Source organism: Trichosurus vulpecula, chromosome 8 (genome assembly GCF_011100635.1).
Source record: "Trichosurus vulpecula isolate mTriVul1 chromosome 8, mTriVul1.pri, whole genome shotgun sequence".
In the NCBI taxonomy this organism is placed as follows: Eukaryota; Metazoa; Chordata; class Mammalia; order Diprotodontia; family Phalangeridae; genus Trichosurus; species Trichosurus vulpecula.
The window spans coordinates 158,847,009-158,865,761 of NC_050580.1; the positions used below are offsets into that span (position 1 = coordinate 158,847,009).

Below are 18,753 nucleotides of genomic sequence, written 5' to 3' on the forward strand. Positions count from 1 at the left end.
CAAGTTCGATTTTTTAAAAAGCTATCAGAAACTATCTGAACTTCAAAAATACACGTAGCCAAGAGCAATAAGTGAATCATTTCTATCAAAAGTCAATGAAATACATAACCTAAATTAGATTGCTGCCATCTTGGGAAGGGAAGAGGGATGAAAAATTTGGAACTCAACATCTTGTTAAAAATTAATGTTGAAAACTATTTTTTTAAAAACTCAATGAAAGCAAACCTTCCATTGGTAAAGATTAATAAGGAAAAACCTTTGGGCATCCAGGGCTTTGGTTTCCTTACTTTATCTATACCAATATCACGTATGCTGCTGAAAATGAGAACCAATGCTAGGAAGTGGGTCAACAAAGCCTGGTAAGAAAGAGGAAGCTTGATGCAGTGCTAGACACGAAGGTGGAGAGCCTGGGTTTGAGTCCTTACTTGGTTACTTACTCCCAGTGTGACCTAGAGAGCAGGGGCCACTTCAAAACCTCTGGGCCTCAGTTTACTCAATTTTAAAATAAAGAGGTCAAGTGATATCACTGCAAAGCTCCATTCCAGCTCTAAATCTATGATCAGGGCACAATTCATCAATTATTTCTTTCCCATAAATGATTAGATTGCATTTTTAATGTATCTTCATTTGTCATTGTCCAGTCATGTCCAGCTCTTTATGACCCTATTTAGAATTTTCTTGGCAAAGATACTGAAGTGGTTTGCCATTTCCTTCGCCAGTTCATTTTTACAGATGAGGAAACTGAGGCAAACAGGGTTAAGTGACTGGGCCAGGATCACATAGCTGCTAAGTCTCTGAAGTCCAATTTGAATTCAGGAAGATGAGTCTTCCTGACTTCAGGTCCAGTACTTTATCTACTGTGCTACCTACTTGCCCCTGTATATCCATTCTGTTTCTCAACCCTCTGAATACATAATATGATAAAAGTAATAGAGATAATCAATTCACCAATTTAATTTAGTAGGTATTAATGAACCACCTTTAGAGCACATTGCCACGTATAAAGTATTTGTAGAACATAGTAAAGACAAAAGAAAGTCTTTGCCCCCAAGGAGCTTATAATCTAAAAGAAGCAGGGAAAGGGAGGGCAGAGGCTTGTGATATACAGAATATGATAATTACTATATTGTGTTGAAGGGGAGAAATGGGGCAGAGAGATTAATCCAGCAGATTGGACAATGAGTGAAGGTGAGAAAACTTCTTTAAAATATGAGTTAAATCAGTCCCAAAGTGACTGAATTTCAGACAGACCCAGAAAGGGATAGAGATCAAAAGCATCTTATTGACTTGTTTGTTAATACTTTTGGTTCTGCTTTGTTTAAGGCTAGGAGGTTTGAGTAAGATTTGGCCTCTTGTTTTAATCAATTCTGAATTTAAACAATTCTTGTTGATTCAATAATAATTTAAGCAACTCTTGTTTCTTCAGTTTTTGCCTGTGTGTGTTTTATGAGTTAAAAGAAAGAAGAGGGGTGGGGCAGCTAGGTGGCGCAGTGAGTAGAGCACTGGCCCTCGACTCAGGAGGACCTGAGTTCAAATTCAACATCAGACACTTGATACGTGTACTAGCTGTGTGACCTTGGGCAAGTCACTTAACCCCAATTGCCCTGCCAAAAAAAAAAAAAAACCTAAAAAAGTACTTCAAAAAAAAAAAAGAAAGAAGGGATGTGGTATGGTAGGCAGTGCTGACTTCACCTAAGATTCAAAGGCAAAGGGGCATTCAAAGGCAGACCTGGCCTGCGGAGAAGAGCTAACATCACTAAGCACTAGCAATATAAGAAACTGACAGTAGCATATAGGCAGTACCTGGAGAGGAGTGTCCTTTGACAGAGCAAGGCTGTCACATAAGCAAAAAGTATTGGTCATGCCTTCATTCAATGATGCAGGTCTGCGACATACATGGACAAAGCACCCTTAAATTCTTTTGTAAACTTACACACACATACACACATACATACACACACACACACACACACACACACACCTTACCTGGAGGGAGGTATTGACAATGTCCCGAAGAATTCACTAAAACATTGGTATGAAATGTAGCATCAAATCGCTCATCAGCACTAAAAAGAGATTAAAAAAGAATAAATTATGACATATGGATATAGTGGAATACCAGTGTGTCATAAGAAGGAGGTAGCTTCAGAGAATCTGGGAAGACTTGGAGGAACTGATGCAGAAGAAAAATAGCAAAGCCAGGAGAACAATTTATACTCTAACTATAAGATTGCAGAAACAACCAACTTTGAAAGAAGTAAGAACTCTGACCAATGCAAGGACCAACCATGATTCTAGAGGACCAATGATTCCAATCATCTCCCTACAGTGAGTCAATAGACAAATATGAAGAATGAGATATACATTTTTAATATGGCCAATGTGGAAATCTGCCTGTTTGACTATGTATATTTGTTACAAGAGTTTTGTTTTTTCATTTTTCACCCCTGGGCATAGAGGTGAGAGGAAGAGAAAATAAATACTTGCCAATAGAAAAACAAAGTTTTTTTTTAAATTTCATAAGCCAGTGCTAATAATGAGTTAACTTCTTGAGTGACCCCTATGTTGGTAATTAATTTGGTCAGATTAACTTGGACAACATCCCTGAGAAGCCAGACAGCCCATGATCCAGGGCTGAGTTTGTCACAGTCAGCACAAACCAGTAGCTGAAAGACATTCCCAGAGCACTGCACTGAGTGAGCCAATTACTGCCCCTGTTCCATACGTGTGCATCACTTTGTAGGTGAATATAGACAGATTGTCTTAACATCAAGTAACCAAGAAGATACACCTTATCCATCTCTGTCACTGTGTCTTCAAAAAAATGTGGATTTATGGATAATAATCTTTTCTTTTAAAATGTAAATAGTATTGGGTCTTAGAAATGAAAATGTTACCACTAGTGATTGTGAATCCAGATTTGATTTGCTCATCCAACTAAGTTATGGTCACCTGATTGGTAAATAATTGGTTCTGTTTCAAGTTTTAAATCCATGATAATTGCTTGTGGTGTAGCTATATTTCTAAATTTTCTTATATTGTACAACTTGGTTAACATTGTATTACCTATATTGTTAGAAAAGCAATTCCTCTTATAATTTAGATGTTAGATTAAGAATTGTACTTAATTAAGAATTGGCAAAGCCCAGTTTTTAAGCATCTGAGCCTGATTCAATTCAAAATCAACTTTCAAATGAGCTTTGATCATGTTGCAAGTGAAAGAATCAAGACTATAGTTCTTTAAAAATGCAGCTTGGTACTGGAAATAATAAGGACAACCATACTCTTGAAACTGGGATGGTAGGAAAAACTAGGTTGCCATAAAACTGTCAAGGGATGCCCTAAACATTCCCCTACAACATTACGAGAGGGGTAGGGAGGAGGCTATACATAGACATGCCTACACACGAGCAATGGAATTGGATAAAGCCTGCTTTGCCCAGGTAGAACACTAGCCTGGACCACTGAGCTTGGGCATGGCTAGGGTGAGTTAGTTGGGACCCGTACAGAAGATGGCAATCTCTCCTCTCTCAGGAGCTCTTACAGCCTACCTCATCAACCATTTTCTGGTACAGCAATAAAGAGGAGAACCCTATCAGGAATTAAGAACTCATCAGAGAAGCCACTATTTGAGAAATCTTGACTCCCCTTTTCCACCTCAAATAAATCACCACAGGATTTGGGGTAAATAGCGGTGGGCTCAAATCTTAGATTTGCTATTTATAACCTGTGTAACTCTGGGCAAGTCACTTCTCCATCTGAACCTCAGTTTCCTCATGTGGAAAATGATAGATTGAACTAGATGTCCTCTAAAGTCCCTTCCACCTCTAAATCTATGGTCCTCTCATCCTAGCTAATCCACAAGGAATTTGAGAAAGCTTTTCTCAGCTTAACCCCATTCAAGGTTCATCTTTGTTGCTACTGTGAAGGAAGTTTGGAGGGAGGAGTAATCACTATTGGCTGGGGCAAGGTACACAGATGAGATAGCACGTCAACTGGACCATAGAGTGTCCAGAGGATTTTGATATGCAAAAACAGAATAGGTAAATTAACTGGCTTATAGTATGTAAACTTTATTCTCTTCATTTTTTGAAACCTAAACATCTTCCATTTTCCAACACTGTAGTACGTCTCCAGTTCTCTATAGTCAGTCCAAACTCTTCAAGGACAGGGAATGTTTTTTGCCCTTTTTTGTATCCCCATGGCTTAGCATAGTGCCTGCCATACAGTAGGCCCTTAACTTGACACACTGATTCAAGAGTCATACATGTTCTGTGTGTTTGCTGGGCCCAGTGACTTGAACTCATAAAGGGTACATAGTCTCTTTCTTACTATGCCCTAATTTAACTCAGGCATCCCCTGCTTATTATCTGTTTTTTGTTCTGTCGTTTCCAATCCAAAGATCAGTCTCTGACAAAGAAAACAGAAGGAAAATAAAAGTTAAGCGGCTCCATTTTCTCTGTCATCGGTTATCCTCATCCTATTCCCCCAAGCTGTGGTCCTACGCAGCTTTAATCCACCTCTGTTATCCTTAGCTTTCCTTCCAAGTCTCAGCACACTCTGAGATATTTAGTCCTCCTGATGTTTTTCTTATAGGACCATGCAGTGATTTTTCATAAAGTCCTGTGAATCCTCAGCACCAAAACACAATTTGAATGATTGGATGAGCCAGACAGTCAGGTAGTCAACAAGCAATGATTGAACGTTTACTATGTGATAGACACTTACTAAGAGCTGAGAATAATAAAGAACAGCAAAAACACAGCCCTTATCCAAGGAAATCCCATTCTAATAGGAAAAACCACATGCAAATAACTATGTACATGATACAGATACACACACACACACACACACATATAATCTATAGAGTGTATAGAGCAGTGTCAAACTCATATAGAAACAGATCCCACATAACTTAGAAAACAACAATTTAACATTATCTGTGTTATATTGTATTTTTATTTATTTTGTCAAACATTTCTCAGTTATGTTTTAATCAGCTTGCTCTAGGGAGTTTGATACCTCTGGGAAAGAAAGGTAATCTCAGAGAGGAAAGTGCTAGCAGTAGCAGAGGGACCAGAAAAGGCCCCCTACAGAGGGTGGGATTTGAGCTGAGTCTTTAATGAAACTATGACTCCAGAAGGTAGGATTGAGAAATAAAGAACATTTCAGACACAGGGGAGAGCCAGGGAAAAGACACAGGAGTGGGAAGATGGAGTGTCCTATGTAAAGAATAGCAAACCCTTTGTCATAAATCATAGAGCACTTAGGGGGAAGCGAACTGTCCAAAAGACTAGAAAAGTAACTGTAAAAGACTTCAAATGCCAAAGTCAGCAATTGATATTTGACCCTAAAGGTAATAGGGAGCCATTGGAATTCACTGAGGAGGAGTGTGGCATGATCAGACCTGAATTTTAGGAAGATCACATTGAAAGGTGCATTAAAGTGGAGAGAGACTTGAAGCAGAGAGACCAATCAGAAAGGTCTTACAATAGCCCAGGCCAGAAAATACAGTGTCAGAGTTGCAGCCACTAAAAAAGTCAAAAGTGATGGTGTAGAATGTCTTGATCAGACTCACAGGACCTGATACTGAGCTATCACATCAGGGATGGAGCATCATTGCAAGCCTTTCCAGGAGGGACATGCAAATGTGAGAGAAGTACAGAAGCCCATCTAAGACTGACCTTCCATTGGTTGATGGAACCGTGAACACTTGGAGGACAGACAAATATGCCTGAGTACAGTCATATCATGCCTACTGATATAATAGCTCTGGCTGAGGTTCACTAGCTGCAAAGTTTATAGTCTGTAGAAAGTACTGTCACGGTGATTGATCCCTTGGGCTTCTAAATTCAGCTTTTCACAGCAGCACATCTGCCTGCAGATTGCTATATCCCAGAAAAGAAGTGATAGCAAAGTTGAACCTACTGAAGAACAATGCCTACCACATCTGACATTGAATGTGCTTCCAGAGTCTGGAGGAGCTCCATTTGTAAATGGACAACAATGGGATGCCATGCCCCTACAAGATGGTGCCACCATGCCCCTACAAGATGGCATGCCTCCATACCTCAAATGTGAGCAGTTCCTTCTGGATTTCTTAGTTCTTTTCTATATAGTCAGCTTTTTGGAGAAGTAAAGGCAAGGCTGGAACAGGGGACTGTATAGACTGTGACAGGATTACATCCACAATGATAACTCAATGAATTGAGCTCCCTCCCCACTGTTTCTATTTATCTAGAGATATCAAGAGAGGGAGCAAAGGAAACCAGTTTTTCAAGTCATCCCGTGAGCTCTCCCCCTATGGTGTCCACTGGAAAAACTTAGGGGCTTAAGCAGATCATTTAGAATGTATGGGAGAAAATTTTGCACTCTGCATTTTAGTCACAAGCCTGTCAGAAACAATTTTTATTATTTTATATTAAACTAATTCTAAGCATCTTCCACTTAGAGAGGGGGTTCTTAACCTTTTTTTGTGTTATGGATCCCTTTAGCAGTCTGGTAAAGTCTACGGACCCCTTCTCAGAAGAATGTTTTAAATTGCATAAAATAAAATGCAGAGCATTATAAAAAAACTATTTTTATGAATGACATAGAAATATGTTATGCATATCACAAATATATAAAAGTATAATAAAATAATTATATTATATATAATATATAATAAAAATAAACTATAAAATATATTTTTAAAATATATAAATATTATATAAAATATCATTTTCAAAACTTTTTTAAAAAGCTCATAATCCCCAGATTAAGAATTTCTGGCTGAGAAAAAAGGAAAGGGATCCAAAAATGGACAGTTTCCCCATTATTTCAAAATTCTCTAAGACAAGCCATTTTGGCATTATAATTTATATCATTCCCAGAAAAGAGACAAAACTCCACAGTCCAAATTCAAGATTAAGCAAGATTTTAGATAATAATGTGCTTCATCAAACAAAACAATGGTCACTTAACCATGAAGAACACTCCCTTTGACCATTCCCTCCAAACATTGTCTTTTCTAGCAGGTCATAGGTGGACTCAAAAGATATTTCCATTAACTGAAGTAATGAAAGGCTTCTCTCTTCTCTTAAACTGATCGTTCCCCTAATCCAGACAAGGCATTGGGTAAGGGTACTGCTTCTACCCTAACTATTTTAAATGGGAAAACTTTTTAATAGTTTCCTCAAAGAAAGTGGTTGGGTCTTTGGTAAGGGAGGGAGAAGAGGGCCTTGTTTAGGTGATATGGTTTCTCACCCAGACTAGTCCAAAGCCTTCAGACTAGAATTCTGGGGGAAACATTTCCTTAATATTTCTAAAAGACTGTGACAGGAGGAGTCTGCCTTCCCAGGAGTCATTCCCAATCAACTCTTTAACTCTTCCGTCTTCAAGTCTTGTCCCCTCTACCTCACATCTGTTTTGCATCTGTCTCCTCTCCGTTCACAATGTTACCTTCCCAGATCAGGCTTTCATCAGCTCTTTCCTGAACTATTGCAATAGCCTCTGAATGACTCTCCCTGACTCAAGCCTCTCCCCTCTCCAATCTATTTGCCAAAAAAAGCTACCCAAGTCCACATCAATCCCCTATTCAATGAACTCCAGAGGCTCCTAGTTACCTCTGAGCTCAAATACAACTATTCTGTTTGGTATCTAAACTCCTTAACAACCTAACTCCAACCCTTCCATACTTATTATACATTATTCACTTTGATCCACCCACCGTATGGCCAAACTGGACTTTTTGTAATTCTTCACACACATCATATCTCGCATCTTTATACATCTACATAGGCCCATGCCTGGAATATACTCCCACTTAACTTTCATCTCTAAGAATCCCTAGTTTCCTTTAAAAACTCACCTCAATTGAGATGAGGAACTGAGGCAAATGGGATTAAGTGACTTGGCCAAGGTCAGGCAGGTCTGAGATCAGATTTGAACTCAAGAAGATGGGTCTTCCTGACTCTAGACACAGCACTTTATCCACTGCACTATCATTCTACTAACAATATGACCTTATACAAATCACTTGTAAGTCTCAGACCTTTGATTTTTTTCAGTTGTATAAGGTGGCTTAAAATATTTATACAAGCTCACTCACAGCGGTCATCAATCAATCAGCATTTATTAAACACCTATTATGCGTCAGATAGCAGGGATACAAAAAATGAAGCAGCCCCTATTCTCAAGGAGCTTGTGAAGAAAATGATTTGTAAACCTTAAAACACTCTATAAAATGTGAGCTATCATTATTATTACCAACTCAGCAGTCCCAAGCCTTAAGGCCTCTTGGTATTAAATCTGTTTAGTTTTAAATAGACCAGAAAACACTGACTAAGGTGGACTTGAGGCTGATATTGGGGGGGAAGGGAGAAAATGTGATTAAACGTTCAGCAGAAAACAAATGATGTGAAGAGAAGAGAAACAAATACCAATACAGCAAGAGAACAAAATGAAGGGGCTGCAGGAATACAGGTAACACAAAAAACCCACCTCTTGGCAGGAGATGATAATATTGGGGAAATAAAAGAGCAGAAAGTGGAGAATAAATAACAAAAACAGAATCCTATGATTCTATAAGTCCACGTACAATGTGCCTCTCAACTATGTAAGTGCTGGGCCTAAGTATGATTAATGATGCTTCTTATTAATCCTTCATTCTTCCTAGCTTACAACATCCCTGGAAGACAGAGCAGAAACAGAATAAATGAAGATGAAGTAGCTAGGAAGTGGCATGAATGGGGAGAAAGTGGACACACCAAATTGCTTAAGAAGAAATAAAGCTTTGAGAAAGAAACCACACGATGGACATTTTGAACTGGTTTCGCTTTTATTCGTGCATTTTAAATGCTAACAATTGGCAGAATGGAACTTCAGTGCCCATCACCAATAAACCTTAAGAGAGATGGAGTTTTCTGAGTATTTCCAAGTATCAGAGCTCCTGAACTATAATGCCAACATTATAATCGGGACCAGTAGACTCACTTCACCGAATGCTGCCGATACTTCCAGTGCAATGAGATTTCCAGGCTCTCTACACATAATGCAATAATGGAAAAGGTGAATTGTATCAAACCACCAATAACTGGAAAATGTACCTGTTTGGTTGCCAGGCATGTGTTTTGCTGAATTCGGGTAGTATTTGCCCTTGTTTTAAGCCAATTTACCTAGACATTTGCTGCCATTAAATTAGGTTTGAGGTTAAGAGGCAAGGCTAATTAAATCCTCCAAAGCATCATAATAGTACCTTAAGTATTTGCCCATAGGTCAAGCTTTCCTCGGGCATAGATAACTGAGAAAAGCAGGTTCTTAGCAATCATCATCAACCTGGTGCATTTTCCAAACACAACAATAGTTTTTATTAAAAATTAAACAAATAGTTTGATAAGTTTCAATTTCTATATATAACAGTGGAACATCCAAAGAAGTTCCAGGAGAGTATTCATGATACAAGTCAAGGACACTTATCACTAAACTTCACTGTTCTTTATGACAAGTGTTTCTTCCAGATCTATCTATCCAGCCTTAGTCTTGTTCCAGAGCTCTGAACCTGTATCACCAACTGCCCACTGGACATTTCCTACTGGATATCCCTTAGGCATCTCAAACTCAACACATTCAAAAAAGAATTCATTTCTTTTCCCCAAAACCCATTCTCTTCCAAATTTCCCTATTTCTGTCAAGGGCATTACCATCCTTCTAGTCACCCAGGTTTGAAATCCCAGAGTAACCCTCACCTCCTTATTTGTTCAGCCCACATCTTTAATCATAGATCAGGTCTTAATGATTTTCTCTCTAGTCTAATCCACCAGAGAAGGAAACCTCAGTATCTGTGGCGAGAAAACCTCATGGACAATATGGTCCATGGGGTCCCAAAGAGTTGGAAATGACTGAACAATTGAGCAACAATGTGCCAGGGAAGGAAAGAGAGAGGAAGGGAACAGGAAGAGGAAGGAGAAGGGAAAAGAAAAGCAATAGGCATCGATATAGTGTCTATTGTGTGCCAGGCACTGTGCTAAGTGCTTTTATGAATATTATTCTATCCTCACCAGGACCCTGTGAGGTAGGTGCCATTATTATCCCCATTTTATAGTTGAGGAAACTGAGGTAGACCCATAGGCACACAGCTAATAAGTGTTGAGGCCAGATTCGATCCACTGAACCATCAGCTGCCTTTGCTTTATAAAATACAATCCCTGCTCCAAAGGAGTTCACATTCTAATGAGGAACGCAGTACACAAATAAATAAGTAAATACCAATCTTAGATAGAAGGTAGTAGGGGGACGGGGAGATTGGGATAGTCCTCCTACAAAAAAAATGGAATTTGACCTGAGTCTTGAAGGAAGTCAGGAGGCAGAGGAAAGAAGGGGAAGGATTCCAGGGGACTGCCGGTGTATCTCAGACCCTCAACCCAATATCACCTGGAATATTACTATAGCCTTCCAATTGTTCTTCCCTCCTCAAGTCAATCCCTTCTCCACTGTCCACCTAGCTTGTCAAAGAGGACTTCCTAAAGTCCAGGCCTGGCACACAGTAGGCCCTTAATAAATGCTTGGTCCCCCCTTATAGAGGAAAGTAAGTTCCTGCCTCAAGGCAGGAATAGTATCTAGTATAGTGACTGGCATGTAGTAAGGGCTTAATAAATGTGTATTAATTGATTGATTCTTAGTAAGGCTTCATTCAATTTTTCTTCCCTGCCCCCAAGCGTTTTTTTTCTCAGCTGCTGGCTACTTACCTAATTTTCTCAGTTTATTATCAAAATTTAGGTGCTAATTGCCTCCTTAGCATCCTCCTCTCAATTGTTCTGTCCCTCCCCACTGTGGAATGACAGCTTATAATCTAGAAGCAAAGGCCTTGGATTTGAGCTCCAAGTTTGTGTGTCTTATGCGCATTGGGGATCACTCAAAGGATTTCCAAAATAAAGGCCTATCCTATCTTTGCATCTGCAGCAGGACTCTCCCTTTGACAGTCTTTTTCCAGCCATGTGTTTCATCTCTATTTTATACAATGGCCCTGGCTAATCATCTGAAGCTTCTGCCCAGAGACTCCTTAACTGCTTATATCAGAGATAGGTTGAGTAGCTGATAGCAGACTTTATATCTACAATGAACTAATGTTTTTAAACCCACCTAGGACAGCAGTTATTGAACAAAGATAACTGCAAGGTTTCTTCCCACGGCATGAGTAGATATAAGTGTAAAAGCTGTAACTTGGGTTTTTTCCAATATTTTGAAAATTCTTTATGTCACCAGGTTACCTACGTGGCAGAATATCTGGAAACATTTTTTCCCACTTCAAGTAAAAACAAAGAAATTCTTTCAGCAGGGGAGAAGTAAATAAATATTTTCCTTTTTCTGCCTTAACCTTGGAATTAAGATGAGCCACAGTCCAGCACACAGGAATTCATCATGTTATCCCAACCGAGCTATCAACAAGAAAGACAGAATATTTAATGTCTTGTTCTGTTTTAAGTAAGGATGAAGGATAAGACAAATTTTGTAATGACCTGAAGAGAGTATATTATATTTGTGCTCCTGCCAGTATCTAGGAACAGCAAGGTATGCACAAAATGCAAGTGGGTTGCCCTATTAGTGTAGGTAAAAGGATTGGAGGACCACAAGTTATCTGCCATCCAGGTTATCAGGGAGAATGAAATGATCCTTAAAAGAGTAGAATATGTATTTTAAAGGAGAAACCAAAAAGGAAATGGGATCTGAATAGGCAGGGGAATTTTTTACCATTATCAGAAGGTTGGAAGATGGAAGAAGATCACTTGGAGAAAGGAGGGAAGAAGACCCACTGAAGGTCTGGAGTTATGCAATAGATACGAAGTTCTTCCTAAAGAAGGTGGAGCTGGACCATCTGAAGATCATGAAATTGTAGATTTAACACCAGAAGAGACCTTAGAGGCCCTCTAGTCGAATGCCCTCATTTTACAGATGAAGAAACCAAGGCCCAGAGAGATGAAATGATTTGTCCAAGATCACACAGTTAGTAGAAGCAAAGCCAGGATTCAAACCTAGGTCCTCTTATTCTATATTCAGCATGCTTTCCTCTGCACCATGGTAGAAGAAAATGTCTTCTGTTCTAAGAAATAATTATATAGGTTCACAGGTATCATCAAGAAAAAAAAGTCATCCAATAATAGTCATAGAAAAAAAGTACAAAGGGAGGTGGTTAGTAACTCCCTAATGAGGGGTACCAAGGTAGCAATATGTCAACCTGATATGAGCAATGGAAAAGCAAACCATTTAGAAGATGATTTCTAAAATCTAATGATGATTAACCTTTCCTAATGATTCACATGGGAAAAATTATACCACCAGAAAGAACCTAGGAAGCATTGTAAGAGATTATGGTGGCCTAGAAGAAATTGAAGGCCTTAGGGACGCTGGTAGCATTTTCATCACTATCAGAGATTGATCTCAATCGCTAATCAATGACTAATTAGTGAACTGAAAGCAAGGGTTTCATATGAGTTTGGGAACCATTTAGAAACAGCCATTTAAAAAGCTGGTGTCGGAAAAAGGCATTTGTATTTCTGGATAACAACTTAAAATACTGGAATGGTTCAATTAAGTTCACGTTGCGTGCAAAAGACAGTAATGATAAAAAATGAAATAGTCTCTGCCCTCAAAAGGAGAGGAGCTCTAACGACAAAGAGAATCAAAGGCGACTTCACTAAAAAGAGGGCGTTAAACCAACCTGTGGGCCATCTTAAGGATTCTGAGTGGTAGAGGAAAGGAGTGAGTATACTCCAAATATGTTATTTTTGTTGTTTAGTCATTTCAGTTGTGTCCAGTTCTTCATGACATCATTTAGGGTTTCCTTGGCAAAGATACTGCAGTGGTTTGCCATTTCCTTCTCCAGCTCATTTTACAGGAAATTGAGGCAAACAGGGTTAAGTGACCTGCCCAGAGTCACACAGCTCATAAGTGTCTGAGGCAGGATTTGAACTCAGGAAGAGGAGTCTTCCTGATCCTAGACCCAGCATTCTATACACTGTGTGACCTAGGTGCCTTCCAAATGTAGGGGATGGCTTATAAAAATGCATGGAAACAAGAGATGGAATGCTGATTTCAGCAAACAGCTAACACGCCAGGTTGTCTAGAACACAGAAAACATGAACAGAAGTGATATGAGATAAGGTTAGAAAGACAAGCTGGAGCCAGAATGTTGAAGACTCTAAAGGTCAAGCTAACAAGTTTATGTTTTAGAACAGAGGCAGTAGGGAGCCATTGATGGCTTTTGAGCAGAGGAATGATGAGATCAGATTCAGACTTCTTCTCTGGTATGACAGATGGGCCAAAGAACTTTATGTGGATTTTCCAGATTGCTGGGGTGCCGTACCCCTATACACGACTATATGGAAGAGATAACTATAGCTGTGTTTAGATTAGAGAAGAGAATATTACAGAGGGACAAGATAGCATTTTTGAAGTCCTGGAAGAGGTAATGTGTAGAAAGGTTAAGATTGTTTTTCTTGCTGAAGGGAATATGCATATATATGTATATGTTTATGTATATGTATATATATATATATATGTATAAGTGAATGTATATGTATGTATATATGTATGGGTATATATATATGTGTGCGTATATATATATACATAGAGAGAGAGAGAGAGAGAGGACACAGGGTGGGTTGAAGATGAAGGGAAGATATCTAAAAGAAATAAAATCAAATTAAGGGATGAGAGAGGAACACATTTGGAGAGGGAGATAGGGAGAGATGGAATGGGGTGGATTATCTCACATAAAGGTGGCAAGAGGAAGCAGTTCTGGGGGAGGAGGGGAGAGGGCAGGTGAGGGGGGAATGAGTGAATCTTGCCCTCATCAGATTTGGCCTGAGGAGAGAATACCATACCTACTCAGTTGTGTATCTTACCCCACAGGAAAGAAGAGGGAGGAAGAAAAAGAAAATAAAAGGGGGGGATGATGGAGGGGAGGGCAGATGGGGGTGGAGGTAATCAAAAACAAACACTTTGGAAAGGGGACAGGGTCAAGGGAGAAAATTCAATAAAGGGGGATGGGTTGGGAAGGAGCAAAATACAGTGAGTCTTTCACAACATGAGTATTGTGGAAGGGTTATACACAATGATACACACGTGGCCTATGTTGAATTGCTTGACTTCTTAGGGAGGGTGGGTGGGAAGGGAGGAGGTGGGAGAATTTGGAACTCAAAGTTTTAAAAACAGATGTTCAAAAACAAAAAAAAAAGTTTTTGCATGCAACTAGAAAATAAGATACACAGGCAATGGGGCATAGAAATTTATCTTGCCCTACAAGAAAGGAAGGGAAAAGGGGATGGGAGGGGAGTGGGGTGACAGAAGGGAGGGCTGACTGGGGAACAGGGCATCCAGAATATATGCCATCTTGGAGTGGGGGAGGGTAGAAATGGGGAGAAAATTTGTAATTCAAACTCTTGTGAAAATCAATGCTGAAAACTAAATATTTTAAATAAATAAAGAGGAAAAATAAAATTTAAAAAAAAGATTGGTTTTCTTGGTCATGAAGAGTATAACTAGGAGTCATGGCTGGAAACTGCAGAGAAGTAGACTTGAAATGGTATAAGGAAAAATTTCCTAACAGTAACAGAACGGTCCTAAAGTGGATCGGGCTAGTTCAACTGGTAATGGGTTCCCTATCACATAAGTAAAGGATGGAAGACTATTTGTTAGGGGAGTTACAGAGATGAAATTGTGTGATTCTGTGACTACTGGAATACTTTTCAACAACATGATAAATGGAGGATTTTAACCACCCTTCATAGAATTTTAGAGTTGAGACATTTCAAGTCAATCTCCGCTGAAATTATGAGTATTGTTTACAACAACCCCAATAAATGGCCACCTCTTCTGGTGATGGGGAACTCATTCTCCACACAGACACATATAAACATACATGCTTCTCCAAGGTAGGCTGAACCTCTAGGCAGCTCTATTAAAAAGTTTGTAGTTTTTTCATTTGTTGTTTCATTTTTATGTGACACCAAATTCTATAACCCTATAACTTTAGAGAATCACAGAATTTCAGAGTTGGAGAGGGTCTCAGTGGCTATTTAATCCAACCCATAGCCCCAAAAGAACCCCATTAAAAGCTCACATTTATATATGGGTTAGCAGCTGTATCTGAGTATTTTTCTCCCTCTCCCTTCCCTAGTTTAAATTTGGTTTCATTTCATTCCTGGTAAGATAACCATATGCTCACATTCTTTCCTTTTTTGTTTAGTAGTGAAATAAACAGCTTTGTGTTGAATTAGAAATGAATCAGAAATGTTTACCACTGCCAAAGGATGGAACAGAGTAACCAGTTTCGCTGTTATTATGAATAAGAACAAATGATTTAGGGATGTCGAAATGAAAGTTGGTGAGCCAGTGAATTTTAGAAAATGATAAAAAGAAAAGTGATAAAGTTCCCTCAATTAGATTATTCTGTGTAGAAGCAGTCCCCTGTGATTCTCCTATCATTCCTATGTGCATCCAAAAAAAAAATTCAGGATCTTGGTAAATGTTCTTGGTGCTTAAATTCCCTCATCAGTATTAGGTACATTGAGTTCATCTACATGGATTGTACTATTTGTTAGAGGCAGAGCAGCCGATGAAATAGAATGTAATCTGTGAAGTAAATAAAATCTCCTAGGAGATGTGGTGCTCTGGAAGATGACAACGAAAGGGGAAAAAAAGTTCACATGTATTAGGTACTTAGATGGGAACTGGAGCATTAGAGGTATCAAGCCCTGATTGGCCTCTGCCCTTGTACATCTCTAATCTTAGAACCTGGCTAATTCCCACCTGTATCTATGGCCTCAAAAACAGACTTTGAACCAATCTTGTCCAAAGTCAAGGGTATACTAAAGATCTTGGGGCGGGAGTTTATAAGCTCAGTATTCAGCCTTGTAGTTGGTCTGTTGTGATTTTTAACCCCATCTCTCCAATATCTGAGTTCTGGTCTTGTTCCTCTGTGGCCAAGCCCCTGTCCCCTACCACAAGGCCCAAAGAGTTGAGTTTATGTCGTGTTACCCTGTAACTAAATCTCAGTGGGATCTAGATTTTTTTGTTCTTGAACTATTAACTCTCCATGACTGGATCCCTAATTCCTTGACTGCCCGAAAATCAACTAACTGCCTGACTTCTTAGATCTCTCCTATATGGATGCCTTGGGCTTAGACTTAGCTAGACACATTGGATCTTGGATTCAGTTTATAGAGTTACATTCTGCTTGTCTTTTCTTCTCAATAGCTGATCTTCTACCTTCAGACTCATGTTCCTGTATGCTCACCCATGAAATAACCAGCCCCTAGTCTAGCTCCCATGTTGTGATGCCCATACTACCCAAAAAATTCTGCCTGGACTCCTCATTCCGACCTTCTGTGGTCTGGCCTATCAAGGTACCACCTGAGCCTTATTAATGTAAGAAAAAAAAAACTTAGAATTTTATCAATGATATGACATGGTCATAGTCAAGTTAATACAACAGTGAGCTTTCTCCCTGAAGCTAAAATATGGTTTAAAAAAGTTTTGAACATTATTCTGAATAAAAAGAAAGCCTGAAGCACCATGCAAATTATTTCAAAGAATATGCCATTTGCTACTACAGGATCTCAGAAAACTTCCTTCAACATACACCAATTTATGTTGGTTGTACCCAGCTGTTCTCAATGAAAGTGAGGAAGGAGAGTACAATACTTTGAGTCTACTGGCTAAACCTGTTTCAGATGAAATATAACTGTAGCATCTAGCCTCCCTCCCCTTTATGTGCAAACCCAGAAAAGCTAGCCCAAGTGCGAGGCACTTCTGTGGCTCAATACTCACTCAAAACTATAACTAATGAGGCCGCACAAATGTGCTTAATTTCACCAGCTAGCGAGAAAACACATTACTTCAAAGCAAAAGAACACTTAATGGAACAGCATGTCAAGCTGTGATAAGGAACTATCCACCCTCCTTCCCCACCTCCACTCTCCCATGTACACACAGAATAGATTTACTCTCTCACAGAGCACCACACTTACCAGGGCACACATCCAGAGAGTACATGTAACTACAGAAAACACACGGAGAGCACACACATAAGAAACAGACATCACTAGGGAGCATGTATAAAGAAATATATACTGGGAACCCATGTTGCTAGAGCATATAAATGGAAAGAACACACACAGGAACTCACGTGGTCAGGAGACATGTGTGATGTGGTAATTCCTACCTCTGGTGATAAAGAGAACCTAATGTCCTCTGAAGACATCACTGCACTGCTCTCTGTTGGGTGTCGTACCTAAGGTGCATTACCTCTACTGGATCAAATAACTCTGCTAGGCAGTTCTGTTGGTCTCCCCATTGCTGAGATGTTCTCCATAGATTTTTTTAATGCCCATCTAAGGCATTACCCACCACACAGGGTCAGGAAACCAAGAAAAACTTGAAGAATTCCTGAGGCTCAGAGTGAGTTCACCCTTTCTAACACATCTAATGTTAATATGAATTCCCTGGTCTCTAACATCTGTCCAATTTAGCATTAAGATATGCCTACTATACCCTGGTTATTATTGACCCCAAAACCTTTTTTAGCAACTCTGCCCCCACAAAAAAAACACACATCACATAATAGTCATATAGATCCTGCAACGATGAAATCTATCTCCTACTCAAGATCCTTTTAATCAGTAGGTAAATAAAGTTAGGGCAAGAAGAGGCCAAATGAAGCACCAAGCTTCACTCCTTGCTTTATTATGTACATCTGCCAGCAACAAAACCTCAGACTTTTGTGTTATAATCTGGCCCATGCAAAGCCCTACTGTTTCCTTCCATCACCAATTTCTAAAGACCCTATTTCCATTATAAATGAATCATTTTCTCCCCATGGATACAGGCAATGCAACTGTTGTTGGGTAATTAGGAGCTGTTCTCAGGATAGCTTTTATCCCATGTATCTAAAGCTCTTTGAAGAATGTAGATCTTTTAGCTTGCCTTTACACAGAAGCCAATGAGTCAGAGGTTCCCTAAGTCAACTATTCACAGTATCATAAATAAAAATAAAATCTTAGCCTTAGAAAGGATCTTAGAAGTCATCTAGGCTAACTCTTACCTGAAACATGAATTCAATCCAATTTAATACAACAAATATATGCTAAGCACTTACTACATGCACAGCACTACACAAAGTATTGAGGATATAAAAACAAAACCAATCACAAGGCAATCAAAAGTACCTGCTCGCGTGCCAGGAACCGTGCTAAATCTTGCAGATAGAAAGCCAAAAGTGAAACAGTCTCTATCCCCAAAAGAGCATACAGTGTACTGGGGGCAGGAGGGTAAGAATAATAATAACTCATATTTACATAGCATTTTAGGTTTGCAAAACATTTTCCTCATTTTTTCTTTTGAATAACATTTTGTTTTTTCCCCAATTACATGTAAAAACATTTTTTGACATTCATTGTTTAAATTTTGAGTTCCACTCAAAGTTTTAAAAACAGATGTTCAAAAACAAACAAAAAAAGTTTTTGCATGCAACTAAAACATAAGATACACAGGCAATGGGGTGTAGAAATTTATCTTCCCCACAAGAAAGGAAGGGAAAAGGGGATGAGAGGGGAGGGGGGGGTGATAGAGGGGAGGGCTGACTGGGGAACAGGGCAACCAGAATATATGCCATCTTGGAGTGGGGGGGAGGGTAGAAATGGGGAGAAAATTTGTAATTCAAACTCTTGTGAAAATCAATGCTGAAAACCAAATATGTTAAATATATAAATTGAAATT

General features: G+C 39.2%; 1 long non-coding RNA gene across 1 annotated transcript in view; it reads right to left on the bottom strand.

Moving 5' to 3' along the window:
- Positions 1 to 2,001: 2,001 nt before the first annotated feature.
- Positions 2,002 to 18,753, bottom strand: part of LOC118828735 — a 55,695-nt gene continuing 38,943 nt past the window's right edge. The window contains exon 3 of the long non-coding RNA XR_005008967.1: positions 2,002 to 2,066. This is a non-coding gene — a long non-coding RNA (uncharacterized LOC118828735). The remainder of the gene's footprint in view (positions 2,067 to 18,753) is intronic.